The sequence below is a fragment of the Filicampus tigris genome, chromosome 11 (genome assembly GCF_054856515.1).
Source record: "Filicampus tigris isolate MCC_2025a chromosome 11, RoL_Ftig_1.0, whole genome shotgun sequence".
Lineage (NCBI taxonomy): Eukaryota > Metazoa > Chordata > Actinopteri > Syngnathiformes > Syngnathidae > Filicampus > Filicampus tigris.
The window spans coordinates 19126192-19153534 of NC_141227.1; the positions used below are offsets into that span (position 1 = coordinate 19126192).

Sequence of the window (27343 nt, forward strand, 5' to 3'; positions counted from 1 at the left end):
AGTGTCCTATTGGTAAAGCACTTCCTCAATATGACACAAAACAAATTCACCTGATGAAACAAACCATAGTTAGCCACATGCTAACATTCCCCAAGGTGTGTTCGTTGACATTACAATACTACAATTACATTCATGCAATCTTACATTCCGATTGAACCAATTCATGGTCAATTTACACAATTATCTTACTACTGGGCTAGCATACCTGTAGATGATGTGTTGACATCTAGTTTGTTTTCCTGGTCATGTCAGTAACATAAAATGCCAAAGGTTTTCCAAAGTACCAGCCTGATGGAACATTAAGTTTGTGGTTTGCAAATGAGCTGGGAAATAGTTATGGCGTAGGACATGCGACAAGCAAAAGCCAAAATGTCAAGGGGCAAGCATAAGGGATTACAGAGGGGTTGGAGAGGGATTACCATGGGATCAGAAGGATGAGACGTTACTGCAACAAAGATGGTGAAAAAAGCTCTGGAAAAGCTAACAATAGTGACAAGACAGCAAATGATTGCTAATGTAGCTGTTAGCCCATTTTGGCAAGTGTAATTGTAACTGACGGCGGCTCAAACATCATGATAGAGACAGATGGAAGATGAACGACCGCATCACCAGTGATAAATAACACACCAATAAACCTCTAAGTAAGCAGTAATCAGTTCGACAACAATTGCCAATTATGTGAAACAATCTGTCAGAATAAAACCTACAAACTCAAAACATTTCAAATGAGGATGAGCGCTACTTTTTTTGGAGCTTTTGCAAGAAAAGCAGTGTACTGTAAAAGCCACATTATCTACAATTAATCTTACTTGGATCATTATACTTTCACAATTGACAACAGATGGCGTAAAAATAGAATATCAAAGGAGGAATGCTTTTTTAAAGAGTGGTTTCTACAACAAAAGTCAATGCAACTCTGCTTACACTTTGACATGACAGCATGTCACACCTTAATAGCACTTGAAAGTGGCTCCGTATCTTCACTTCGCCTAGCTGATGAGGCATGGGCAGAGAAACTTGATATGCGGGCGGTTGTTATGTAAATTGACCCCTTTTTTATGGAACGGTAGGGCAGAAGCGCAGTGAGGCCTCACTTCCACAAACACTTTCAGAATCAGGGAGACAACAGACGTTTATTTGGTTGTTTACTTTTACACTTGATGGGTATGAACTCCAGCGATCCAACTACTGGCACACCAATTTTCCATAATATATCCCTATTAAACCAAAACTCAAACGACTTTTTTTTTTCTTTTTTTTTTAAAGCTAAGCCTTCATGAGTGTTATAAACATTTCCAAAAATGTTGATTCGTACTTTGTTTTGTACACACACATACGTATAATTATTATACATAAATATGTATTATAAAACCCACAAGAAACAAGACAAGCCTAGAAGAAGAAGCCAAAATGTACCTAAAGTACAAGAAATGTTCTGTATTTAACTTTTGCAAGCAACACAGACAGCTGCAGCGAAGTGCTAATTAATGCGCTCGACGGTCCCCCACCTTCCTCCCCGTTGCACCGCACATATACGGAAGTACACACCGAGCTGTTTTCACATTCGTACGAGCCTGATTACGTCGACTCTAAACATCCACATTAATCAGTCACGTTCACTTGCTGTAAATAATCACATAATCTGTGTGCTCCACATGAGAACACAGCCATTACACACCAGCGTACAATGTCACACTCGTCTTGTCAAGATGGCTTCGCCAGATGACTTCTCGCAAACATCTTCTCCATGAAGCTAATTCGCACATCAGAGTCACTCGAGCGACAAGAAAGCCACATTACCATCTTCAATAAGGAGGCTGACGATTAAGGACATCGCTAAAATTAGCAGTGAAAATGACAATTACAACTGCAACACTTAAAATACAGTAAGCCTCCCTCCATCGCGGGGTTACGTTCCAGACCACCCCTGCAAAAAGTGAACTATGCAATATAGAAATTCCCTATTTAAATACAACCTAGGCGTGTTTTTAAAGCATTAAGGCCATTTTTTAAGGTCTTTAAATAGATGTTCATGATAAAAAGAACCTACAGCTATTGCTATTCTGTAGATGTAAAAAAGCAGGATTGATGGGGATTGACATTCAATAATCTTCAGCAAAAACTAGGCTGAGCTGAAATACTGTACTTCCTGTTTTCATTCTTCTTTCAAATTTAAAGTGTCAAACAAAGTAGTTTCCCGCCATCTATTGTTCAACAGTTGAATGCCGCCCTAAATAACCAAATGTACAGATAACTTGTAAAACTTGTTAAAGTTTCACTCCTCCCACATGCTTTAAACACAATCAAACTCATTAAAAAACATATTTAAAGTACTCTTCAGTGTCTCCACTCACTCTTTCAATGTTCAGTAATGAGAGATTGTCACATATCACCACTTGGAAGGAAGGACGAAAAGAAGACTTGTTTGCAAAGTTCTCCATTATCCAAATAAGAGATGAAGTGTGCTTTGCATTAAGCTGTTTATTTTTAACTCCCACTTGTAGTTTACTCTAAAACTGGCCCATAAAATTCTAAAAATAAAAGAGCTTTAATACTGCATATTCAAACACCAAAATGTCCAACCAAATCACCTCGAGCGAAAGTCTGCTAGCAGTGTGAGATACCAAAAATGGGCATGGAGAGGAGCGTAATTTACCTTGAGCTGCAAGAGAGAGAGGTGTGGGGTGGCAGGTGTTGCTGCTTTCACTAATTGTTCTCCTCTTATCCAAATGCTAGGGCTGCTGTGACCAAACAGCTGCAGACTGAATGGTGGACACTTTTGTGTTAAGCGTTAAGAGTCCAAAAATGACGTTATTTTATTATTCATTATACTTTTTAAAAAAAAAATTAATCGGTTATCAGAATTGTGTGTCATCTTCCACACCGCTTATTCTGTACAGGGTGGCGGGGAGGTGCTGCTGGAGCCTATCCCAGCCAGTCGCAGGGCACAAACCATCAGCGACTTAGCAGGATTGTATTATGACAAATATTGGAATGGGCATTGGTCTGGAAAAAAAACTGTTGAATATAACTCACTACACGGACCCAACCGGACCTTTTTTGGAGCGTATTTAACCTCCAGAGTCGCCATTTAGCTTCTGGAGCTGTGTGCTTTTGGCGCAACGGAGCTTCTGCAGGGCGGCTTTGCGGATCATCCATCAAGTAATTGTAAGTGAAACAATTGAACTTACAATAATCAACGACATCATCTCCTTCGCTCTGGCTGCAGGTTTCGGCCACTCGTGTGAACTATAACAGGAATATCATGGGTGGCTCTGCGGCATTTCACATTCAATTTAGTGCCTCCAGTACACACGCACGCGATTGCTAGCTATTTGGTAGCCTATGTTTGCCTCCGCAACCGTACATGGAGCTATACACCCTTTTAACCTCTTCATATTGGTTCGGATTGAGACAATGTGAAGAAAGTGTGTTGTACAAAGACAGATGGTGACTGTCGTGCATGGTCAGATAATATTTGTCCAATCCGGCTTGATTAGCTTTGTACACCCTGCAATAAATCATAGGCTGGCAATGTCCAAAGAGTTATTTTATGTCTAAATGTCGAAACTAAATGTTTCATCTTGACACAAAAAAGCTAAGTACTGCCATAAATTAGATCTGACTGGCTAGATCGTCTCAGGCCGATATTAGTATTTTATGTAACATTTACGGCAGCTGTAATGACATAGTTTACAGATCTGATCAAAGATGTGTCATTCTCTTCATTAGGCTCACTTTTATCAGTTGGCCTTCTCAATGATGTTGACTTTATCCCCTTTAGCTACATTAGATTGTTTCTCAGGGCATTGAATCAATCGCAACAGGACTGCTCTGGTTGCCTAAAATGACCTTTCGCCTTCTTTCTGGGAACGTTTCATCAGTTCATGCAACAAGGCTTGGCTAGGACTGTACTAGCCCGAGTTGGTTATTGACTCTTTTTATGGTGATGCGCCTTGTTAACTTTGTTTCAAAATGTTCAAATACAACTGTGATTGTAATCACTTGCTTTGCTGCCACGGTGGCTTCTATTTTGTGAATACTCCCAAGCTTGCTGTGGCCAAGACACACAAATGCCCATTAATGGCTCCTTGTTCGTATTTGGAGGAAGGAAGAAAGAAGCTCAAAACTGGCCTTGACCACAGTCCTTCCGAACAAAAGTCAAGACAAAATGCGGCACTAATCCCTATTTAGGCCTCCGTAATGAGGGGGGCATACACACAAGGAGGGAGTGCCAGCCTGCAGAGAGTCCATTAGACATCCATCCAGGCGAGGAAAGCGGCAGCAGTGTATGGAAATGAGCGTGTCGGCATAGAGTAGCTCTAAAGTAAACCACATGGGTTAGGTGTGATACAGATACCGCTTAACCTTTAAATGCTCAACAAAACCCCTGCATGCTTTTAAGGTTTGCTTACGACCCAAGGGTTTTAAATGCAGCCTACCTCTCCCGTTTGCATTACTAACGTTAGCATACCCCGTTGGTGTGCCTCACTTCTGGTAATAGGGTATTGCGCGCCGCAGTTTCCATTTTGTCCAACAGGATGCAGTGTTCTGGTTGTTGATTGGTGCATTTGGCGGCAAATTCTCCCGTTCGCGCTTAAGTCAATTCCTTACGCGGAAACTGGGAACTTGGATATCCGTGCGCAACCACCAAAGAGGCATGTTACGGTGAAGTCTGAGGGAAGCTCTCATTTACGGATTGTGGAGTTTTCATGAGACATTTGAATTCCGTGCAGATCCATCCATCCATTATCCAAACTACTTATTCTCACCATTTGCAAAATATGCCAGACTATAAATGTTGAAATGAAAATGCGTAGTGGATCGGGAAGCTATATTGATTTTCGCTAATGATGTGTGTGCGGTTAATCTACAGGCGGTTTTGAAGGAGCGTGTGTTTTGGCATTCACTTTTGAATAAACCCAATAAAAGCATTTTAATTGGAATGCCGCGCTCATGACTGAATGCTTAATTAGGAGACGGCGCGAACTGAAAGTTCACAGATTGCCAAGCAATGCAATGCACGTGTGTCACATTAAATAAAAAAGAACTCCAAAGTTCTTGGTACCATATGAAACTGCACCCAAGCTTTCTACTGAGCTTTACTAGAACATCTTAAGATGACTAATAAATGCAAAACAAGCTCTCCTGCAAATAGCAAAATAAATGGCTAATAATTGACACCTCCAAATTGTTATCATTGCCTGTGGTTATAGTTTCAATCATAAATGTACCACAAACTATGATCCCATATTACTTTAATATCACTCATTTTACAACAGCATCCCTTTCGTAACAAATCACTTACAGGTGATTTGATTTTGAAAAGACAAAGATGTGGCAAAGATGATGAAGGTCAACGTGCATCACTTCAACATACTTCCTTCACACCCGTTATTTCATTTGCCGTCATCTTGTGGCTTCTGATAGCACACACACAAACCCCCCAAAAAAAAAGAGTTTTCATTGAAGAGCTGAGGTTCCACGTGGGTGTGTGAAGGTGAATTTGTGAATCGCAACTAGTCGAGATATTTTCTACTATGTGGAAACCGACCATCTTTGTTACATTCTAAAAACCAAACCGTGTCAAACCATTTTGGTGAAAGCAGTTTTAAGACGGCTGATGGTTTACACTATACTTTGTTTAAAGAGCTGTCACATCCCAGTTCTTTCAATAATCTGCATCTTGTTTAGGGAATGTCCCTTTCAAATTTCTATTCATAATTGCGCAGCCCAATGAATACGCTCCAGATAGGACGGAATAAATAGTACATGCAGAGCAAAGCCCGTTGCAAATTAGAAACGCTCCGGCTTGTTTGTACGGAATACATTAAATTAACGGCGGCCCAGTTTGTACGCGCATAGCTTTTCTTCGGAGTGTCATCAGATTCAAGCTAATGATAGGAATGACGTAGGGAGCGCCCAAGGTGCTCCCGCCCTCGTAATGTGATCTTTGAAGAGCCCGGTACAGCCACGATTGACGTTACGCAAACAAATAATGATTGTGACAGGAATAAAATGGAGCATAACCTCTACAACGGTAATCCTGACCCCCTTAACCTCTACCCTGACCCTAAACCTAACCCTCTAATCCTAAACCCCGAACCGGAAAAATGTAATCCTGGCTGTGCAAACGATTGATATTCGATTTTTCTGGCTGCAGGCTGATGATCGGAAAGACGTTCAGAGCACCAGAGGTGGCTCCGGCTCAGAAACGTGACAAGACGACCACAATTAAAGTCGGCAAATTAATGATGACAGCAATGATGACTTTGTTTTCCTCGTGTAGTATCATCGCAAGGCATTACTTTGAAATTGCAGTATGGATCAAATCAGAAAAAAAAACTAACCCCTAATCCTGAACCCAGTCCTTTAGTTCTAAATCCCAGCCCCCTACTCCAAACCCTAAAATGTGATTTGGACGCAAACACTTAATCTGAGCCCTAACCCCTACCTACCTCAAACACCTCTATCCTAACCGAATACCTCCCCTAAACTAATCCTAAAATGTGAACCTGACTTGGATATTATGCCAACACTAACTCTAACCCCCAACCCGAACCCCCAACCCTAACCTAACTCCCATTAACCCTTAAATATAATCCAGACTTGGTGCAAAGCACTGTTTTGACTTCTTCTGGCTGCAACATTGTATCCAACTGACTAATTTGCTTTTTTATCACAGACAGAGTTAAGTAACAATGCCTTAGGCAATAAAATGGGAAGATATCATTTGTTCCGTCAATTGCTTTGGCATATGGCATTGCGATCACATGATAGTCCGTGTGTGTGTGTGTGTGTAAGAAGGGTAAACGAGGCAGGGTGTCTCCTGCAAATGTCACCCTCTCCCTGATTAGACATATCAGCAGGCTATTAGCAACAAGCACAAAGCCACCCTCCCCCCACTTCCACCAATCAATGGATAAGATGCCATGGAAAAAGGACAGAGGCGAATCACTGCCCATGAGATTACATTTAGCCTCTCACAAATGAATTTGAACTTCTTTGCTTGCAGTAGTGGGAAGTAACCAAGTACAAATACAATGTTATTGTACTCAATAGATTTTGCAGGGACTCAGTAGCCTACTCTATTGAAGTATTTGTTTTTCATCTGACTTGTTACATTTCAAAACATATGTACTTTCTACTCCTTTCTCCATAAACGTAAATGGAGAGGGTTAAAATGTTAAACCGGTATTGGGCTCCTATAAAGTGGAAAAAAAAAATTACATTTACATTTTGAACATTTCCAGTTCAAAATCGTTCTGTAAGTGCAGTAAATATCACATTTTTCAACATAGGTGGGCGTGTCTTATAACCCGGTGCGGTTTATAAATCGTTTTTTTATTATTTATTTTTTATTTAAAAAGTGGATGCAGCTTATATAAAAGTGCGGTTTATAGTCCAGAAAATACGGTAGGTTCCTCTGACTCATCTTGTGCATCTAATACGATTTTCCACTTAAGTCATTTCAGACTGTAATATTTTTACTTTGACTTAAGTATAGGGACTATAATTTCATGTATAGCACATCTGTGCCGTGGCGCAAAAGCCATTGCACATTTGCCAATTTGGCCGACCGGTCCCCGCCAAGATGAAGGAGTGTTTTAGAGATGCACCTGGCGGGGTGACAATTTGGTGGCAGAAAGTTGATCTTAATCATGAATCATTTCAAGGAAATGAAAGGAGCTGCTCTGATTACCCATGATTGAAGTCGGCTGTGACCTCTCCCACAGCAGCGCAGCCCCTCCCTCTTGCAGCTCTACCGGATTACGCCTGTATTAGAGCCTGTCTTTAACACAACAATAATCTGTAGAGTAGTATCTGAGTGAGAGTAATTTTGCCCCCTCTTTCTGCTTTTGAAGAAACCAACCAAGCACATCAAGAACCACATGACCTTGTTTCCTTGCCGTATGACACGGTAACACGAAGGCGAGCCAATGAGAATAAATACGATGCCGGAAGGTTGAATGGGATAACGACACATGTGTGCCAAAAAGCGTGTTTTGTGGAACCAGATTCCTCCTCTGAGGATAATTCCGTGCACGCTTTTGCGAATGTGTGAGGTTAATTCTCTTATCAGTTAATGTCTCAGGGAAAAAAAAAAAAACCTTCCCCACTCAGTGACACACCTCGAGAACGCCTTGCCTCCAAATCCCTTCACACATGCATGCGCCGCCATAATTGAATTCCTCCTCTCCCTCACCTGAGTAATCGTCGAGATGCCCTCACCTTCGTCTATTTTTAACATCCACGCCGCCGCCATTCAAAATTTGAATGACAGGGAAGTGCTTTATGCAGTAGTTGACGTCTTCATGGAGCGGATCAATATTTGGCGTGATGGTCTGGTTTTGTGTCTTACCCTTGAGGGGGAAGCGGCAAAACCACTGAGGATTGCCCTTTAATGAATGTCCTTTTAAAGAAGAAGTCAACGCAAACATTTTTTTCCCAAGAATATGTTCTATGCAAGCCCACTAGTTGAAACAAGGCATTCTGATAAATATTGCATTTGTGGAATAAGTGTTAATCCACTCGTTTTTAGCCAGCTCCGGGGGCGGCCATTTTGTCTTCTGTCGACTGAAAATGACATCACAACTGCTCACAACGAACAATCACGGCTCGGGTTCAGAAAACAGATCAGCCGTGATTGGTTGTTGTGAGCTGTTGTGATGTCATTTTCAGTCGACAGAAAACAAAATGGCCGCCCCCAGAGATGGCTAAAAACGAGTGCATTTTGCTGCTTAATTTATATTCCACAAACGCAAAATTAATCAGAATGCCGCATTTCAACATATTCTTGAAAAAAAAAATGTTTGGGTTGACTTCCGCTTTATGGATCTTTAAGCATTTTTTCCCCACCAAAACTGTCGTTACATGCCAAGAGCTTAGTAGGACATTGTATGATTTTAGAATCAAGTGAAATTTATTCATATGATGCCAATTAATAATCGCAGTGTGTGCATTTCCCACAAAATGAATCGTCGTTTTCCAGGTTTGTAAAAACCTGAGGGCATATTTCTTCGATTCAAGCTTTTAACTGTCATCTGTCTATAAACAATTTTCTACATTGCTTGTGTGTTTTGGGGTTACAGGTGAGATTGAACCAATTTACTTTGGGCAAGAGGTGCAGGACACCCCGCACAACATTTCGCATCTATAGACAATTTAGAGTCTTTATGCATATTTTTGGGAAAACTGAGGCAGACGTGGTGAACAGCAGAATTACAAATGAGTTTTGGACCTGTCGCCTCGTCCACGTTCGGAATCCTTTTCATTTCCGCCACCGCGACTTTTGCTGCAGATCTTCTGGGGCTTTGTTGTCAGCTGCCATCCTTCTTTCTTTATCTCTTCTGCTCGCTGGGAGTCTTCACATCTCTTTGCTCTGACATCAGGCTGGCATTGTGGGACACGAGGGTTCCTTTTCATCTGTGCCTTGTTGAGACGCGCATGCGAGAAGCTAGAGGCTGAGAGCTCGTCTCAGGACAACAGATGATTAATCTCGCTTTTTGTTACTTTTTTTTTTTTTTTTAAACAAAACGCCCATGAGTCCCATTCATGGACACGTGGAAACAAACGATGGGTATCTGCATTTTTAATTACAAAGTTACCATCATTGAATGTGACTCAAAAGGCTGGAGAATTACGACTGATGTGTGCTACTAAATGCTTAGAGGAGGCACAATAAAACCTTCTCACAATGACAGACTTGTCACTGATATAATTAGTCGATTAGCGCATATAGCAAAAACTTAACTCTACTTTCGAACACAGCTAATTGCAGCTTGTATTTACGTACATGTGGACAAACAAATGGACAGTCATTTCATGAAGAAGTTTAAAAAAAACGTGAGCTAACTTATTTGCGTAATCTCGGAAAATGACTGATTATGATCATAAAAAGCGATTCGGATAATGGATGGATGGATAATCAATCCCGCTACTTTGTGGTTCAACTATCGTCGATTTTTCCGTGTGTTCAAATACATACAAGTCCAAATACACACAACGTGATTATGGAGAGTTGTAGGAGGCTTCAAGGCTCAAACAAATTTACAATCAAAGAATATTTGGTCCGTCTCTATTACGGATGGGTCTGAAAAGCAACTCCGATGATGAACGGGGGATCACTGTTATGCAAGTTCTGAAGTCATACGCCTTAGAATTCAACTAACATTTTCGGGAGGAAAAAAATAAGCCTCTAAAGCGGGTGAGTACATCAGCGTACTTCAAAAGACATTGAAGGACAAACTGTTTATGTTTGCTTTTTAGGGCTTTTAGTAAAATTGTCGCAAAACTGGAGTGTTATACATTGGAAGCTCTTGTATGTATCCATCACTTGCTGATTAAGGTTGATAGTGTCCTACTGAGGACAAGCGCTTTAGAAAATGAATAGATGTTTCAAACTAACAGTCTTTCACATATTTTCACTCTTATAAAACAGTGACATGAATGTTAAAATGCTACTTACAACATAACCTGTGCAAGGTTTTATCCTGGCGACAGTACTTTTCATTATTTCCAAATTGATTTTTTATTTTTTTATTTTTATGGTATCGAATTTGACATTGGCGGACGGGTCTGTTCTGTTCACACGTTTGACCGTATTTGAAAAGGAGAATAGTAAATGACATGCATTGGTAAATAGGGTTAATAGAATTAGCCCTCTAATAAAGGTTTTTAATGTCCATTACGTAAAATGTTAGGGGTCATATGACATCAAACCACACTGATAAATCAATACCATGATGAACAATCAGCTATAATAGAAAACAATTAAGTGTGGCATTCATAAAGAATGTATAATGCATAGTTATACTGCAAATGAGTCTGTTTTACATACCATAGGGCGCTAATTGCTGCGGCATAAGTTAGACGTTCCAAGGGAGGACAAGCAGTCATCATAATTGCTGAATCGCCGCTCGTTTGCAGCAGGTGGACTGTCAGCCGTCTTAATAATTAAGCACTTTCAAAGGTTGTGCCGCGCTTCAAGCTATGAGTCATCAGCGGGAGTCTTAACATACACTTTGCCAACCGACACTTGACATTCAGCCCGCCTCAGCAAGCTGGAGTTGAGCACCGAGGAGGAGCCGGACGCTAAGACCACTATGGCAAACGCCCCGACAAGGCTTCTTAGCGGCTTCTATTCCGTCCAAATAGGCTACACGCTGTGACGCTCGCTCCCTTTGGATAAGGTTAAAAGGATAATGGACGGACTTGACGTTATATGGGGCCAAATGTCAAAGTCAAGCATGGAGCAAAGAGGACGGGAACAAACAAGCGGAAACATCCGACGAGGCTTTTACAATTGTTACCTGTGAAATGACGAGTGAACGCCGTGCTTAAGCGGGGTACAAGTACATAGATGTATATCATCTTTTTTTTTTTTAAATTGAAAGACACCCTACATCGCAGAATATTCAGAGACATCCAACAACCTGGCCTTTACTGACTGATCGGAAAGGAGGGAAAATGTTCAATTTCGGCACACTTAGAGTTTGCCATCAAATAAAAATCCAAAAACCATTCCTACATTTTTTTTTACAGTAGCAGGGTGGTGTATGGATCAAGAAAGACGCCACTTTAGTGAGGACCTGTCATCGCTTCGACAGCCTGCAAAGTGACACAAAAATGTTCATTGGACTCTCTTGGCTATTCGATTGGATATTCTACCTTACACTTTTGTTCAGTACTCTAAATTGTTTAAAAGACAAGTCAGGAAGCTGCAAACAATGTCCTTGGCAAAGGTTTAGGCTTACCAGCGATGCATCTTGGTGCCGACAGCACAATGACCCTAAAAAATGACTTGGAGCACATCTCCTGACGTCCATTAGAAATGGCGCGGTACGTGCGTCAATGTCACGTAACACTCCCGAAGCCCACCAGGCCCATTTGAGCGGAGCAGTGAACGGCGTTAGTCCCCGGACTCATCTTAATTAGCCCGATATTAAAGGCCTCGTATCGGCACTTAAGCCGTGACGAACGGCGTGAGCGTGGCCTCGCCTCTTGTGAGGTTACGCCTGTGTGGAGGAATGAAGCAAGGAGATGGGACTGCTGGGATGATGCAACATTGACTTCACTCATCGCTACATGGCCTTTTAAAAAATGAGGTCTTATGTTAACACCCGCATACGTTACTGTTGGGCCTCATTATGCTGACATTTTGGTCGCCGTTGTAATTTCCACAACCATTTCCACGCGGTTTGCTCTTTGCGTAAAGTCTGTCCCCCGTGCTCGTGTATTGAGAAAATTCAAATGTGATCGGATGAGGAAACTTATTTGGTAACACATTTAGGTGTCGAATACCGATCCGGCGTGTCTGCTTATGAGGCAGGAGAAGTATGAGAAGCTATTTGAGCATTTATGACATGCATGTATTTCGCAGTCCACTCTTGTTTCAACAAGAGGCCGACCCCTAGCTTCGTCTCTAGTTGTCATGGTAACAGAAGCCAGTCTCACATTGGCCCCAGCCCACAGTAGAGGTATGGGGAGAGCAGTGGCTTATTTGCATGAGGCAAGACCGCCCCCTCACAACGAATTGAGTTCATCCATCCCTCCATTTTCTATAGTGTCTCATGTTTCTAAACAGCAATTGGCTGGCGACCAGTCCACGGTGTGCCCTTAGCTCAAAGTCATCTGGGATAGGCTCCAGCGCCGTAGAAAAAAACCCCCCAAAAAACATCTCCTTTCAGGTTTTCTGGGAGCTTTTCATTTGCCGCAAGGGGGTTCATTCCTGGGGATGTCATCCATCTCTGTGAACTGAGGCTTGTGAAGGCCTTTTCGAAGCTCATTTGTGATTAAGGGCAGTATGAAAAAAAAACTGGACTTGAAGGGTCAGGAAGCATCAGATTTGATCACGTCACGTGATATTCAGTATTAGTAAAGTAGAAAGTTCAGTCAGTGTTCAGATGATGTCTGATGGAAGACGCGTTAGTCAACTTCCATACAGATGGATTCATTCCTTTTCATGTATATAGAAAATGTTCGGCCGACAAGTCTACCTGTGGCTTAGCATGAACAAAAAAAAAAAATTGCTGAATACCATATGAAAATATTTTGAGTCTCGCGATGAAGGTAAAACCTCAAATGTCACAGACGTGCCATTAAGACACCTAAGAACTGTTGTAAATGTCTCCTTTACATACGGTATAAGGTTTGCTACATCTTCAAACTGAAACTTTTTTGCACTTAACATGATGCCCATAATTTTCATTAAAAGTTACAAATCATCACAGGCCTAATTTACTAAAGGCTTGCAAATGCAAATGCAAAAACAGGCACAAACTTGATGGCGCACGCAAACAGATGTGGAAGCTGATCTATTAACCGAGTGCAGCAATAATTGCATCTGCCGAAGGCAATTCATTTCATGCATTTCTATCCTAGCGCGCAAAATATAGGGAGGAGTAAATGCAAATAGATTGTGATTCACCAACCTGAGACGAAGTGGGTGATTTTGTATCGTTAAAGGGGAAGTCAACCTAAAAATGTTCTTTACAATAATATGCTGTATGCACACCCACGAGTGCAAACACGGCATTTTGATTGCAATTGTGTTTGTGGAATATGAGTTAAGAAGCAAAATCCACTCGTTTTTAAGCAACTGCGGTGTCATTTTCAGTCGACGGCAAGTGACACAATGGCCGCCAAATCAATAAATATATGAATAAACGACACGTCGATTATTAAAATTCATTGTCGACGATTTGGATCGTTGATGTCGTCGTGATTAGTCGACTAATCTTGGCAGCCCTAGAGCGGATGAGTCTAGAATTGACTATGGGGGGGATCACATATCTATGAAGTAGACAATCTTCCACCTGGTGTGCGATCAATTTCGAATCTATTGAATTACTGAGTCATCGAACAGCTCCCTGAAATGGATCGAGTAAGACTGGCCGTCAGGTAAATACAAACAAAGTGGTCATATGAACCGTGTAAGCCTCCACAAGCACATCAACGTCACGTAATGTGGATGTAATTAAATGCAGCTCGAGCCAGTGAGCAAACAACCCCCGTGTGCCGCAGTTTCTGTCGAGCCCGATTGTACGGGAATCGAACAGGTTGTACTAATGCAATCCACTATTAGGTTGGGGTCAGAGGTTATTTCCTAATGTGATTCTCTGTATGTCCATCAGGTAGCCACTGTAAATAGGTTCTGGCTTGCGTACGGCGCGCTACCTTTACGCGCAAATAAACATCTTTGTTTTTCAACCTTGGGTTCAATTTCGCTTGCTATTTCCATCCCTCTGCAAACCCTCTTGATGGGCACACCATGAGCTGATTGCAAGCCATTGATCGTCTCTCAAATAGAAGCCAAGAAAAATAAAATGAAAGAAAGCCGGACGGCGGAGAGTGATGGATGAAAGGAGGAAGGAGACATACTTGCTGTATGTCATGCTTCCTCTTAGAATCTGCTTTTAACCGGATGCTTTCATGACTACCTCGAGTAGAAATACATTGTAAAGCCTTCAACACATGAATATTCCTTTTTTTTTTTTAAATCGCCCTGCAAACGTAGTTCACAGTGCATAACAGGATGTGACCACCGCTGCCTTGCTTAGCGAAGTCTAGACTGAATCATTGACCAAGTGTTTAATGTGATAAGTCATTAAACGGTGTGCAAACAACCAAGAAGGTTTTAGCAACGACCAAGCTGTGCACTAACAATTAATCAATTTTGTTTTTGTGCCTCACTAATTGATCTGTGGTCCTTATAGGTCCTTCTCAACAAGACTGCATTTTACAGACATGTTTCTGGTTTTCCCACATTGAAATAACGCAGCAAAATTAAGATGTGTTCATGTGACAATACTGAACTCGTCATTCATCTGTGTTGAAATTTCATCCATTCATCAGGTTTCTTTATCGCTGATTTAGGTAAACCCAGTGCACAACCAAACAACCATTCAGACTGTGGGCAATTAAGAGTTTTCAGTCAGGCGACGGAATGAGGGAGAACATTTCAACTCTATGCAGGAAGGACGCTAAGATTCAAACCCAGAACCTCTTGATTGTGAAGCAGAAGTTGTAACCGTGACACACCACCGGGCTGCTAGACCAGCGTTGTATCATTCCTCACCTGGATCGAGTAAAAAGCTTCCGAAAAATGATGGGGCAAAGACGGTTGAAAATTCACCATTTACTCACGCATTGGGGCACTGACCACAACACCTAGAGACAGCAAAAAAAAAAAAAAAAAGGAAGAAATATGGACAGCTTCCATTCTTCTGGGAAGACTTTCTACGAGATTGTGGAGTGTGTCAGTAGGATTTTTACATTCACTCATCCAGAAAACCATCTCCCTGTTCTATTCTACAGTATCCCCAAGATGAGTGATGGATTGGATTTAAGGGTGCGCATGTGCTTCCAAGCGTACCTTTAAGAACTTGCTTTGTGCACTAAGAACAGAAAAATGGTCTTCTTCAAACCGTCCCCACAAAATTGGAAGCATACCAAATATGTCTTGTCCAAAAATGTCTTGCTAAGATTAAGACTTAAAGGGGGAAGTCAACCCAATAGCATTTTTTCCCAAGATTATGTTCTATGCAGGCCCACTGGTTGAAACAAGGCATTCTGATAAATATTGCGTTTGTGGAATACAAGTTAATCCACCCGTTTTTAGCCATCTCTGGGGGCGACCATTTTGTCACTTGCTGTCAATGGAAAATCACATTGCAGTTGCTCAGGGATCAGATAACGACCAATCACGGCTCAGCTTCAGAAAACAGGTGAGCTGTGACGTCATTTTCCATTGACAGCAAGTGACAAAATGGCCGCCGCCAGAGATGGCTAAAAAGGGGTGGATTTTGCTGCTTAACTCATATTCCACAAACGCAATATTAATCAGAATGCCGTGTTTCAAATAGTGGGCCTGCATAGAACGTATTCTTGAAAAAAATATGTTTGGATTGACTTCCGCTTTAAAATCCAATTAGAACTAAGGTTTTCTTGATCCATCCCCTGATTGATTATGAAATGTGTCCCAAGACTTTTATTCAGTGCAACCATCATTTTTCTCTTCCACTTTTCCTCATTAGGGTCACGGGTGAGCTGGATCTTATCCCGGGTGACTTGGGGCGATATGGCAAGCTACAACCTGAACTGGTCGCTAGCCAATCAAAGGGCACATATAGACAAACTACCATTTACACACATGTTCACCTATGTGCGATTAAGGGTCTTCAATTAAACTAACATGCATGATTTCGGAAAGTGGGCGGCAGCCAGAAATCAGGAGATAACTCCCTCCAGCAAGACTGAAGCTAAGATTCAAACCTCAGCACCGAAAGGCAGATGAGGCAACTACTACTCTACCATTTTGCTCACAAATTTCAAGTATTTTAATTCTTGTTCAAATGTTTTTGTGTTCGACCAGATTTTTTTGAAAAATTCCTTTACACAATATGTCAGCATGTATCACATCACTCACACGGAGCAGATTCAACAGCATGTGATGCAGCCAGTAACCGAAGGCGAACAAAACAAATGACCAACCAGCGTGAACATTCATCACAAGTTATTTCAATCCACCCCCTAGTTTTGTGGTCTTCCTGCGAGATTGATTGCCAGGATAACTGTGACTAACGCGTTGTCCGACTTAATTAACAAAGATTAATGACGGCACAGTGTTGACACACTGTCAGCCTTGTTGGCGGGCCAGAGAAAACGGGAAAAAAAAAAAAAAAAGGTGGAGGCATGCCCAGTGGAAGCGGCGAGCGGTGAAATCATCGTACCTTGACAGCACCAGTTGGCGTTAGTTATTTGGTGTGAAAGACAAGTAAAAGTTACGACGATATTTGTAAAGTTAAGCTTTTCACTCCTATCGTGTGCCACCACTGCTGCTCCCCATGAATATGAAGCAAAATAGAACCTTGGCGACATGAAATTCCAATGATGACTCAAAAAGTCAAGAATAATTGAAAGTTTTGTTGAGAACCTGCATTTTACTTCCCAAACCTTAATAAATGTAATGTCTATCGTTGATAAGGTGAGGACTTCTCAGCCTTACTAGAGGAAACGTTAGTGTGCATTCGTGGCGCCATATTGAGCTGCTAGCTGTTGGCATGAGGCCATTCTACATCCCGCGAGAGTTTAGTCACGTGATCGCGGTGACTGTCTACGTCCCACCAGCTGCCAGCAGCGACACAGCCTGTGATGTCTTGACTGCAGCAGTGAGCAGGCTACAAACACAGCACCCAAATGCCCTGGTACTCATCTCTGGTGACTTCAATCATGCCTCCCCTTCCTCCTCTCTGCCTTCATTCACACAGTATGTCACCTGCCACACCAGAGACAATAAAACACTGGACCTTTTCTATGCCAACACCAAGGAGGCATACACATCACTGCCCCTCCCCCCGCTGGGCAAAGCTGATCACAACCTGGTGGCTCTCCAGTCTGTGTACAAACCTCTGGTCCGCAGGCAGCCAGCTGTGACCCGCACGGTTCAGAGATGGTCTGGAGAGGCCGAGGAGACCTTAAAGGACTGCTTCAGCACAACTGTGTGGGAAGTTTTCAGCGATGCTCACGGGGAAGACATTAGTAGTCTAACGGACACTGTTACAGACTATATAAATTTCTGCATGGAGAACACCATACCCACCAGGACAGTAAGGTGTTTCTCCAACAACAAACCCTGGATCACACCAGACATAAAAGCTCTCCTGAAGGAGAAGAGGAGGGCTTTTGCGTCAGGCAACATAGAGGAGCGGAGGACTGTGCAGCGCCAGCTGAGGAGGAGGATCAGAGAGGGGAAAAGGTCCTACAGGAAGAGGATGGAGGAGCAGCTGCTGCAGAATAACGCCAGGGGAGTCTGGAGGGGCCTGAAGACCATCTCAGGCCACGGACAACCCAAGACCCGGACTGGGGGGGACCTGCAGTGGGCAAATGAGCTAAATCTCTTTTTCAATAGGTTCGATCAGATGCCTGCCTCCACTCCGTCTCTCCTGCTGCAGTCTCCACCTACTCCTCCTGCTGGGCGTGTCACCCCCTCCCCTCTTTTCTCCACAGTCTCCAGCTCCCAGCTACACCAGATGGCCACCACTCCTTCCTGTCCAGCCTTGGCCTTCACAACATCTCAGGTGAGGAACCAGCTGAAGAAGATGAAGGCGAGGAAGGCAGCGGGTCCAGATGGCATCAGCCCCCAGCTCCTCAAATCCTGCGCAGACCAGCTGTGTGGAATTGTCCAGCACATGTTCAACCTGAGCCTGAAGCTGGGCAGGGTCCCCCAGCTATGGAAAACATCCTGCCTGGTCCCGGTGCCAAAGACCCCCCACCCGAAGGAGCTCAACAGCTTCAGACCGGTGGCGCTGACGTCTCACCTGATGAAGACCCTGGAGAGACTGGTCCTTGTCCACCTGCGCCCCCTGGTGAGCTCCTCAATGGACCCACTCCAGTTCGCATACCAGCCTGGCATCAGTGTGGATGATGCCATCATCTACCTCCTCCACACTTCACTCTCCCACCTGGAGAAGGCGGGGAGCACTGTGAGGATCATGTTCTTTGATTTCTCCAGTGCTTTCAACACCATCCAGCCCACCCTACTGGGAGACAAGCTGGAGCGGGCGGGGGTGGCGCACCACCTCACCACATGGATCCAGGACTACCTCACAAACCGGCCACAGTATGTGAGGACACAGGACTGTGTGTCTGACGTGCTCCTCTGCAGCACGGGGGCCCCACAGGGAACTGTCTTGGCTCCCTTCCTGTTCACCCTCTACACCTCGGACTTCAACTACAACACCCCTACCTGTCACCTGCAGAAGTTCTCTGATGACTCTGCGATTGTCGGCCTCATCACAGGCGGAGATGATCGGGAGTACAGAGAACTTACTCAGGGATTTGTGGACTGGTGCCAGCAGAACCGCCTCCTGATCAATGCGGGGAAATCCAAAGAAATGGTGGTGGATTTCGGTAGGCGCCAGCACTCTTCACCTGCACCAGTGAACATCCGGGGAACAGATGTTGAGAGAGTCTCAACTTACAAGTACCTGGGTGTTCATCTGAACAATAAACTGGACTGGTGCGACAACACAGACGCCCTCTATAGGAAGAGTCAGAGCAGACTCTTCCTCCTCAGGAGACTGAGGTCTTTTGGGGTTCAGGGGACACTCCTCAGGAACTTTTATGACTCGGTGGTTGCATCGGTCATCTTCCAGGGAGTGGTCACCTGGGCAGGCGGCGTCTCGGCCCGGGACAAGAAGCGGCTGGACAAACTGGTCAAGAGGGCCGGCTCTGTCCTGGGCTGCTCCCTGGACTCTGTGGACTCGGTGGGGGACAGGAGGATGTTGGCCAAGCTGTCATCAATGCTGGGCAACCCGGACCACCCCCTCCAGGGCACCCTAACAGCACTCCACAGCACCTTCAGTGACAGACTGTTACACCCTCGCTGTGCAAAGGAGAGATTCCGCCGTTCCTTCTTGCCTGCTGCTGTCAGACTCTTTAACAAGAACATTGTGTAGTCTCTACAAACTGGCGGTCATTAGTGCAATTGTGCAGTCCTGCACCTGAGCTCGTATCGTGCAATACCCAATATTCCCCACTACTGTAATACTGTGCAATACTCAACATTCCCCACTACTGTTAGTCTAGTTTTATTTTTATCCAATGCTGTTCCTTACATTTCACTACAGCACTGCAGCACTGTCACTTAGAGTATTTTTTCCTCTGTACTATGTACAGGCCGAAATGAGTGTTCCTCATATTTTTTATGTAGATGTAGGTTGGTGTGTATACACATGTGTATATACACATGTTACTGCGTATATCTACATAGGTTTGATTCTAAATGTTTGCCGTCAATGTTATACATTAATGGCCACATTATGCCGCCGCCCCTGTGTGACCTATATCTTTGCTACTGTAACAATGAAAATTTCCCCACTGTGGGATCAATAAAGGCATTCTTATTCTTATTATGTGTCTACTTTGGGAAAGATTAATAGGCGAGGGACTCCTTGGAGGAGTTTCTGGCTCTTTAGCTGCTAAATGCCACGTGATGCCGGGCAGGTAGCGTGAAGTGGAATTTAAGACCTTTGAGGAGGTTCCCGGCAAAACAAGGAGCTGAACATCACAACAATGCCTCAGTGTTCACCTGGGGATTCTCTGTGGTTTCTCCCGATGGGGACGCCACACCTCCTGGCTCGACGGCGCGTGATGCTCGAGGCTAAACTAATATGGCAGTCAGTGGAGTACAAACCCCCATGCAAATGTCTGGATTTCCTGGGTGAAGCCCACATTGAATGAATCAGTCAGAACTAGACATACTAACAAACAATGGAAAATAATGAGGGTGTCTTGTACTATAGCCACAGGAAGACATTTTATTCTTGGATTAGAATCTGTGACGTATAAACTGCAGCATCCAAAGCAAAGGCACATGGTGTGATTTAATTATCATTTTTAAACATGGATCCTCAAACGTAATGCATCGACCATGATAAAGGGGGTTCACTGTACTTGTTGTGACCTGTATGGTATCAAGACCAGGTACCAGAATTGTGGAAGCCCGTTAGATACCATATATTACCCTACACCATCACAAAGTTTTGTTGATATTTTCTGACTAGTTGGTTATCTTACTAGCAAGTAATGATGATGAGGCGACAGACCATGTATTCTTTTAGGAAAGGTCGGCTTATAGAATAGGTACTGCATACGTGGCCGTCTGTTTTTCAACGTCCTCTGAATCCGGGATTTATGTGAGACACACACACACACACAGCGACTCCAAACATATGCTTGCGTCCACTCCATCATCATCAACGTGAGCCCTTGTGCTGCAATGCGACAGCGACCCTCGCACACGCGGACCTTTCATCTGAACGCGGTATCGCACGTAGGAAATACCGCAACCACACTCATGCATCCTTACTGTATTTCCAATCTAGAAACCCTTCGCTCAGTCCGTGGACTCAATTCCTTTCCAACCAATTGTCGCTGAGGTAATTTAGAGCCATTAGGTTATAGTGTCGCTGCAGTAATATTAGTTGTGTGTTGTTTTTATCAGTACGAACTCAGAAGCACATTCGGTTCAAGGGATTGAATCGTCTACTGAGAGGTCGGCAGTGCTGGGAAATAACGAAGGACAAATATTTCATTACTGCACTTAAGTAGATTCATCAGGTACTTTGTGTACTTAACTTGAGTATTTACTGTATTGGATTTGGATTTTTTAGTCCCTATACATCTGAAAACGCATTCATACTTGCTACTCCATACTTTGTTAAAATAGGCTCTACTTTTTTTCCAGCCCCATGATGACAACTCGACGTAAAAAAGACAAATAGAGAGACGTAAAATCAGCCGTTGCTAAGATTTTAACTTGAATGATGGATTGAGATTGTGGAGTCTTATAAGGTGAACAAAAAAAACAGGGACGGAAATGATATTGAGGGATGTTAGCCAAGAAGCATTACAACGACCATGCAACAGATTCTGCATAGTAGCGTTAAAATTCTCCATCTATAAATGTCTAGTTTTGATTAAACAAAACTTGTTTTTAGTCTAATTAACTCCCTCTGGAAGGGGTATCCAGGACAGACAAGGCGGAAGCAACTCGACTTTTCTTTGCTTTGTTTACACAATACGTGTTATACATGTTTATATATCACTCAAATTAACTCACATTGTGTATAAACAAATTGGCACACCTTTCTTTTTGGAAACATAATCAAACAGTACTTCAAACTGAGGGAAAGTTACGAAAAAAACACATACAGGTAGGTGTATTTTTCAGTTATCATTCACTAACTTAGCATTTTTTTTGTCTTTTTTTGACAGGTATTTGTACTTCAGTACAGAGTGTGAATATTTTTGCCACTTCTGGATGTCAGCGACTTCAGACTACCTACCGGTATTTGTTATGACATATTTGCAAGACATACAGTATGTGAACAACAGAAACCCTCTGGACAACTCAAAACTGACGGTAATGTCTTGCTTGTTCAGAATTTTATAAGATGGCGAGAAAAGGGACTATTCCTTGAGGAATATTGGCAGGGAAAAATGACCAGATCTCATGTTGACATTAAATTGAGCTCAGTTAAGTCCAGCTGAAAGAGGCAGGACAAACAAGAGGTTTGGCTTTGGAGGTTTGCTTTCCTCTGGGACGTTGATCGATCAAGTGCAGGAAACCGTCAAGACAGAAACGGGAAACTGTGGCCGCCTCGGCGAATATGCAGCCGTAATCCGCCAGGCCAAGTTTGTTTAGGTCACAACTTCTCTTGAGTTAAATTTTTAGTGGATGACGTTTGGAGCGCCGCAAAGTGGCTAAAAGCGATTATTCAGCAATTTGACATCAAATAAATGCTCGCTGCTCAATCTGTTCCCAGACAAGGGAAGGAATAACAGGGATGGAAAAATCTGGTTCGATGAGAACCAATGTCAGGGTGCGATCAGGTGGGTGAGTAAATAAAATCCTCGGAGAGACAGCGCCGATAGAAGAGACAAGAGCTGTAATTTTGAAAATGCTGTGTAGTGCTGGTCCGCTGTGACTGGCATCTATTTGTTGTCGGTGGTCTTAGATAAGCCAACGGGTGGTGCTGATAGCCATGTTTTAAAAGTGGGGATTAAAAAAATCTATCGATTTATCACACAGTTCAGCCTCATTGAGGGGATGCCAATGACAGAAGGCTGAAAGCGGAATCCCACAAAGATCTCGGCGGAAGAGCCAAGATTTCAAGCTTAAGGATTTAGTTTATTGATAATAGTTTTGTTGTTTGGAACGTATATAAATCAGCTTTTGTTCACAAAAGGAAATAGCTCCTTGTAGAGTTGTAATTAAAAACAAGAAGGTTATTTTAAACACGTATTTGTTACAGTTGTCCCTGTGAAGCGACAAGACTACAAAAGATCTGGCCTTGGTTGCAGTTCTTCCAATGTACAGTAACTCCATTTTGGCTATTATTTGGCAGATACGAACAGGATATCTTGATCCAAATTTTTCACATTAAACTATAAAGGCTCGACAAGGCAAAAACATGTTATTGCCATTTGCCTTGGCCAACATTCTGTTAGGCATCAACAGATCTTGACATCTTTAGAGATTGTTTCTATTTTGAAGCAGGAAATGGATTGACACCGGACAATATCTGACTCAAGAAGCAGCACTCTACTTTACTTTGGCTTCCTTCCACTTTCTAACACATTTGCCTCGAATTTTAGGATGGGATAATTGTTGTAAAAGTCAAAATATTCTCATTTATATTTTAAAAGATCTCAAACCCAAGATGCTTGAAGTAGCTCTGGTGTTTTTAAACAGTTTTCTATGAAGCATGAAAACTAAATCATTACACGGCAAGGCCATGACGTACAAATCTTGGAAATTCGATTATATGAATAACGTGGCAGCCACCTCAAAGCGCATCGTGCGCAGTAACCAATCAGAGCGACTCATTTTCCATCAGCATTAGCATGCTGGGGCTATTCATGCTGCAAATTCCGCAAAAGAGTGAGAAGACCCAGAGGATGTTGAAAACGTGATGAGATGATGAAGGAACTCTTTAGCGAACAATAATATCAACAAGGTGAAACGGGATGGAAACAGAGCCCATGGAACACATTTGCAGACATATGTAATAAAGAGATTTTAAATTAGTCAGCCAAGTAGTGTGATTTCCTTGAGGGAAATTGGAAGTGGAAAGGGGTGGGGGAGGGGGTTGTAGAGGGGAGACTGAGTGAGTTTCCACGGGTACTCTTATCTTTTTTTTTTATTGCCATAATATCACAGTCAGGCATATCACGTATGCCCGAGACGACCGGTAGCTCAAAAAATAAAAAGGGGGGGAAAAAGGAGCTTTAGTGTGAGATAACAACATATTCATATCTGGAGGATGAGGGAGGTAAATGGTTGCGATGCATGTGCAAATGCATAACTCATAAGGCATACGCTGCAAAGCATATCACAACATTAACTCTGTTATTACTTATAATTACCATGGTTTAAAATGAGTTATCATTTTAGAGTGGAAAACACGGATCAACATTTTTCCCTGTTTTCTGACATGATACAAACCAAACCAGTAACTGAGTCATGATATGTTTTCGCATTTTTTGCGAAATTTTGAAATGTACTGTTTTTGTACCATCAATGGATGCAAATTTGGATACAATGTTTTTTTTCAACTCATTCATCAATCGAAAAAAATAATTGACAGATTAATCGATTATTAAAATAATTGTTAGTGAAAAGCTCTAAAATCCAAACATGTGCAGCTCATACATTTAATCGGTACCAGACGATCTCACTCATGGATGATCGGAATTGACATCATATAACCCTAATCGGAAAAGCCCCAACGCTAACCCTAGAAATTTACCAAACTATATCATGTATTGCAGTGATACCGACAAGTGGATACAAATGCCGACAAACAAAATTCATTAACTTGAACTAATCAAATTAGGAAGGAAAATATGCGCGTGCTAGACAACCTGGGAAATGTGAAGTGGGACTATCACTTTGGGCAAGGCTGCTTATATTGAATGAAGACATGATCGACATTCATTCACTCCATCACCACCAAGTGAAAACATCATGAGGTCCGAGTGGATCCTCCTGCTTTTACAAGTTGATTGTGACTTACTGCGAATTACACATGCAGAGAGAGGCTTAGAAAAAAAAAAAAAAAAAAAAGTTGTGATATCGAGTTGCCAGATGCTTGTTTACACCCACCACCACGCTTGGCTTTTCAGCCATGGGTACAAACGAATTTACAAATGCAGTTAGGTATTCTTGTAAAACACAATATTTACTGTGTACATTATATTGGTTGTTGTTTGGTGACGGCCGGCTGGATCGCGCTTCATAAGCGGAAATGTAATTTTTTGTTGTCATTTTTGACAAATGTTTTGGGGAGGGGGGTGGTCTTCAAGTGCCCACGTCACGGTGCATATGTGCTTCAAGACTCTCAACTAACACACCACATGTAAAGGGAATGAAAGAAACCACTTTGATTGGCCATGTCTGAAATCAACTGTAACCACTCCCACAGCGGCGCAGTGACAATTTGGTAGTAGAAAGAGTAGCGACTGCGTTTATTAACACTAACGCCAAGGTATGAATAATTTTGGGCTTCACTGTCCATACAAACATGATTTAAAAAATATAAATTGATTAAATGGTTTGGAGCGGTAACACTGCATTGAACCCGTACATTTTATGAGAGAAAAAAAAAACATAATTCCCTGACTGAAGAGCAACCCACTCATGATAATCCACTCCTCCAACATCAATCTGTTTTTCTTCCCACATGCTCTCTCATTTCATTCTCTTTTTTTTTTCTTTCCCTTTGTCCATAATGGTGGGAGGCCATTTGGCGGGAAACGCGGGAATCCATTACCTGCTATCGCTCTCTCTCCTCTGACCTGTGAAAACACTTTGGTGCTCCTCATCAACAAGCAAGGGCGGGGTGGATACTGAGAGAAAAACTCATTATTAAAGCCAGCGCAAGGCTCGGACACAGGTGGTTGGCACAGCCGGGAAGATGTGGCGAGACGTCGGCCGCGACCCGGAGGCCGAGTGGAATAAGTGGACAGAGCTGAGCCGGGCTCCGGTGAGACAAGTTCTCCAGAGAGCGCAGGCGCAGAAGTAATAGAGCAAAATAACAACATCCTCTGGGAAATATGTTACTCTGGACAAAGTAAACGTGCAACATTTTCAGCTCCTGTCCAAGATTTGAGGCCCTTTTTTTTTTTTGGCTGATTGGCTCCAAAAATCCTGTTTGTGTAACGTCTATTCGTACGTCGAGGTAACCACTGTATTTGTCTTTGAATTATTTCACGTTTCCACTAGTGATCTCAATGGCATCCCTAACCAACATGCAATGTGAGCTTTCCGCAATTAGACAGGCAAGGCTCAAAAAGCCCACACGATGTCTTCATCTGGCGGATTAGCCCTGAGTTTTTTTTCTAGAATCTTCCAAATGAGGTTTTTCGGCGAGGTCTGGCCCTCGACAGAAATACGGTTGGACGCGGGCGTGTATTCACAGCAATCTAAGCATGCTACAAGTGTTAGCTTTAATGACAAATACAAAGGTGGGAAAAGAAAAGTGTGCGATTCTACTTGGAGAGTGTGTGTGCAAGTGTGCGCGTAAGCACGAGAGCAACTGTGCAGAACGGCCTGCGCGGCTGCTCGACCCCCCCCCCCCCCCAAACGCCGACGCCGAGACGGAATACTGATAGAGAAATCCAAAGTCTTCACACTTGGCTAGCTTCTCTCTCTCTCTCTCTCCCCCCAAAGCCCCTCCCGCCTTGCTGCCTCGCCGGGTCTCCCTCCCCAAAGTAGCGTTTCAAGTATGCATCCGACAAATTACAATGTGTTGTTTCATTTGTAATGTACTCACTGTATCGTTGGAACTGTTAATGTACTTGTGAAGTTCCTCTCCGGACAAATTAACCATGCTCACGTGATATTTAAAACCTTACCATTAAATGTTTTAAGATGGCCAAAGGTATACCCTTGGAAGTGTTTATGAAAATCCCACAAAATGAAGGACAACAGCCTCTTAGAAGGGAAACATTGCTCAGGTCCAGTGTACCTCTATGTGCTTGTTAGCCGAAACGGGACTCAGGGGCCCGCCTAAACTTTGTCGCCTCAATTAGGAGGAGCCCCGTCAGCGAGTTCTTAATCTGTAGCGAGGGGCGCAGTGAATACCGGACGAAATTCTGTCCCTAGTGGAAACCATCAGTCCTTAACAAACTGATGCAAAAGAGTCTTGCGGGACCTTGTTTTTTTTTTTTTTTTTTTTTTTTTTTGCTTATTCGCAAACGAGCGCATGTTGTCCAAAAAGCGCAGATAGACAGTTGCTGATTTGACCACGGGGGGGGGAAATAAAACAAGGCAGGCAGCCAACTTGGTTTAACTAATGTACTTGTCGTGTATGCCATTATCAACTGAGAGGAAGAGAAATAGACAGGCATTCAAAAATGTCACTTGCCACATCTCCTGACGTGAATATTGAATAGTATATATCAAGTCGGCAGCACGGTACTCTAGTGGGTAGTAAATCCGCCTTAAAGACCTTGGGCTGGTGCTTCGAACCTCATCTCTGACCTTCCTGGGTGGCGTTTGCAAGTTTTCAAAAAATGGATAGCATTTCACATTAATATTTAGATTCAGAGTTAGGGTGTCAACTTAAGGTTGCTAATTACACTGGGCAACAGCAAATTTTAATCAGACGCGGCTTTGTGTCTCTTAACGTCTTTTTGTTACATTTATAAAATGTCTTTACTGTTTTTTCTTCGTGCATCAGGTTTTTGAGATATGTTCATTTTTTTTTGTTTTGAGGTTTGACCTATAAAAACTTGCGCAACACGGATTCGCCCGTGCGCTGTAATTTATAGT

At 42.8% G+C, this 27343-nt stretch overlaps 1 protein-coding gene across 4 annotated transcripts in view; it reads right to left on the reverse strand.

The window, feature by feature from the left end:
* Window positions 1-27343, reverse strand: part of grid1a (glutamate receptor, ionotropic, delta 1a) — a 287874-nt gene that overhangs the window by 115287 nt on the left and 145244 nt on the right. Inside the window, exon 1 of one of the 4 annotated variants that reach the window (XM_086045125.1) lies at window positions 2657-2710. The exons of the other annotated variants lie outside the window; for them this stretch is intronic. The gene's annotated coding sequence lies outside the window, so the exon portion shown is untranslated. Of the gene's footprint in view, window positions 1-2656; window positions 2711-27343 lie in introns of those variants that run through there. 4 annotated transcript variants of the gene reach the window in all.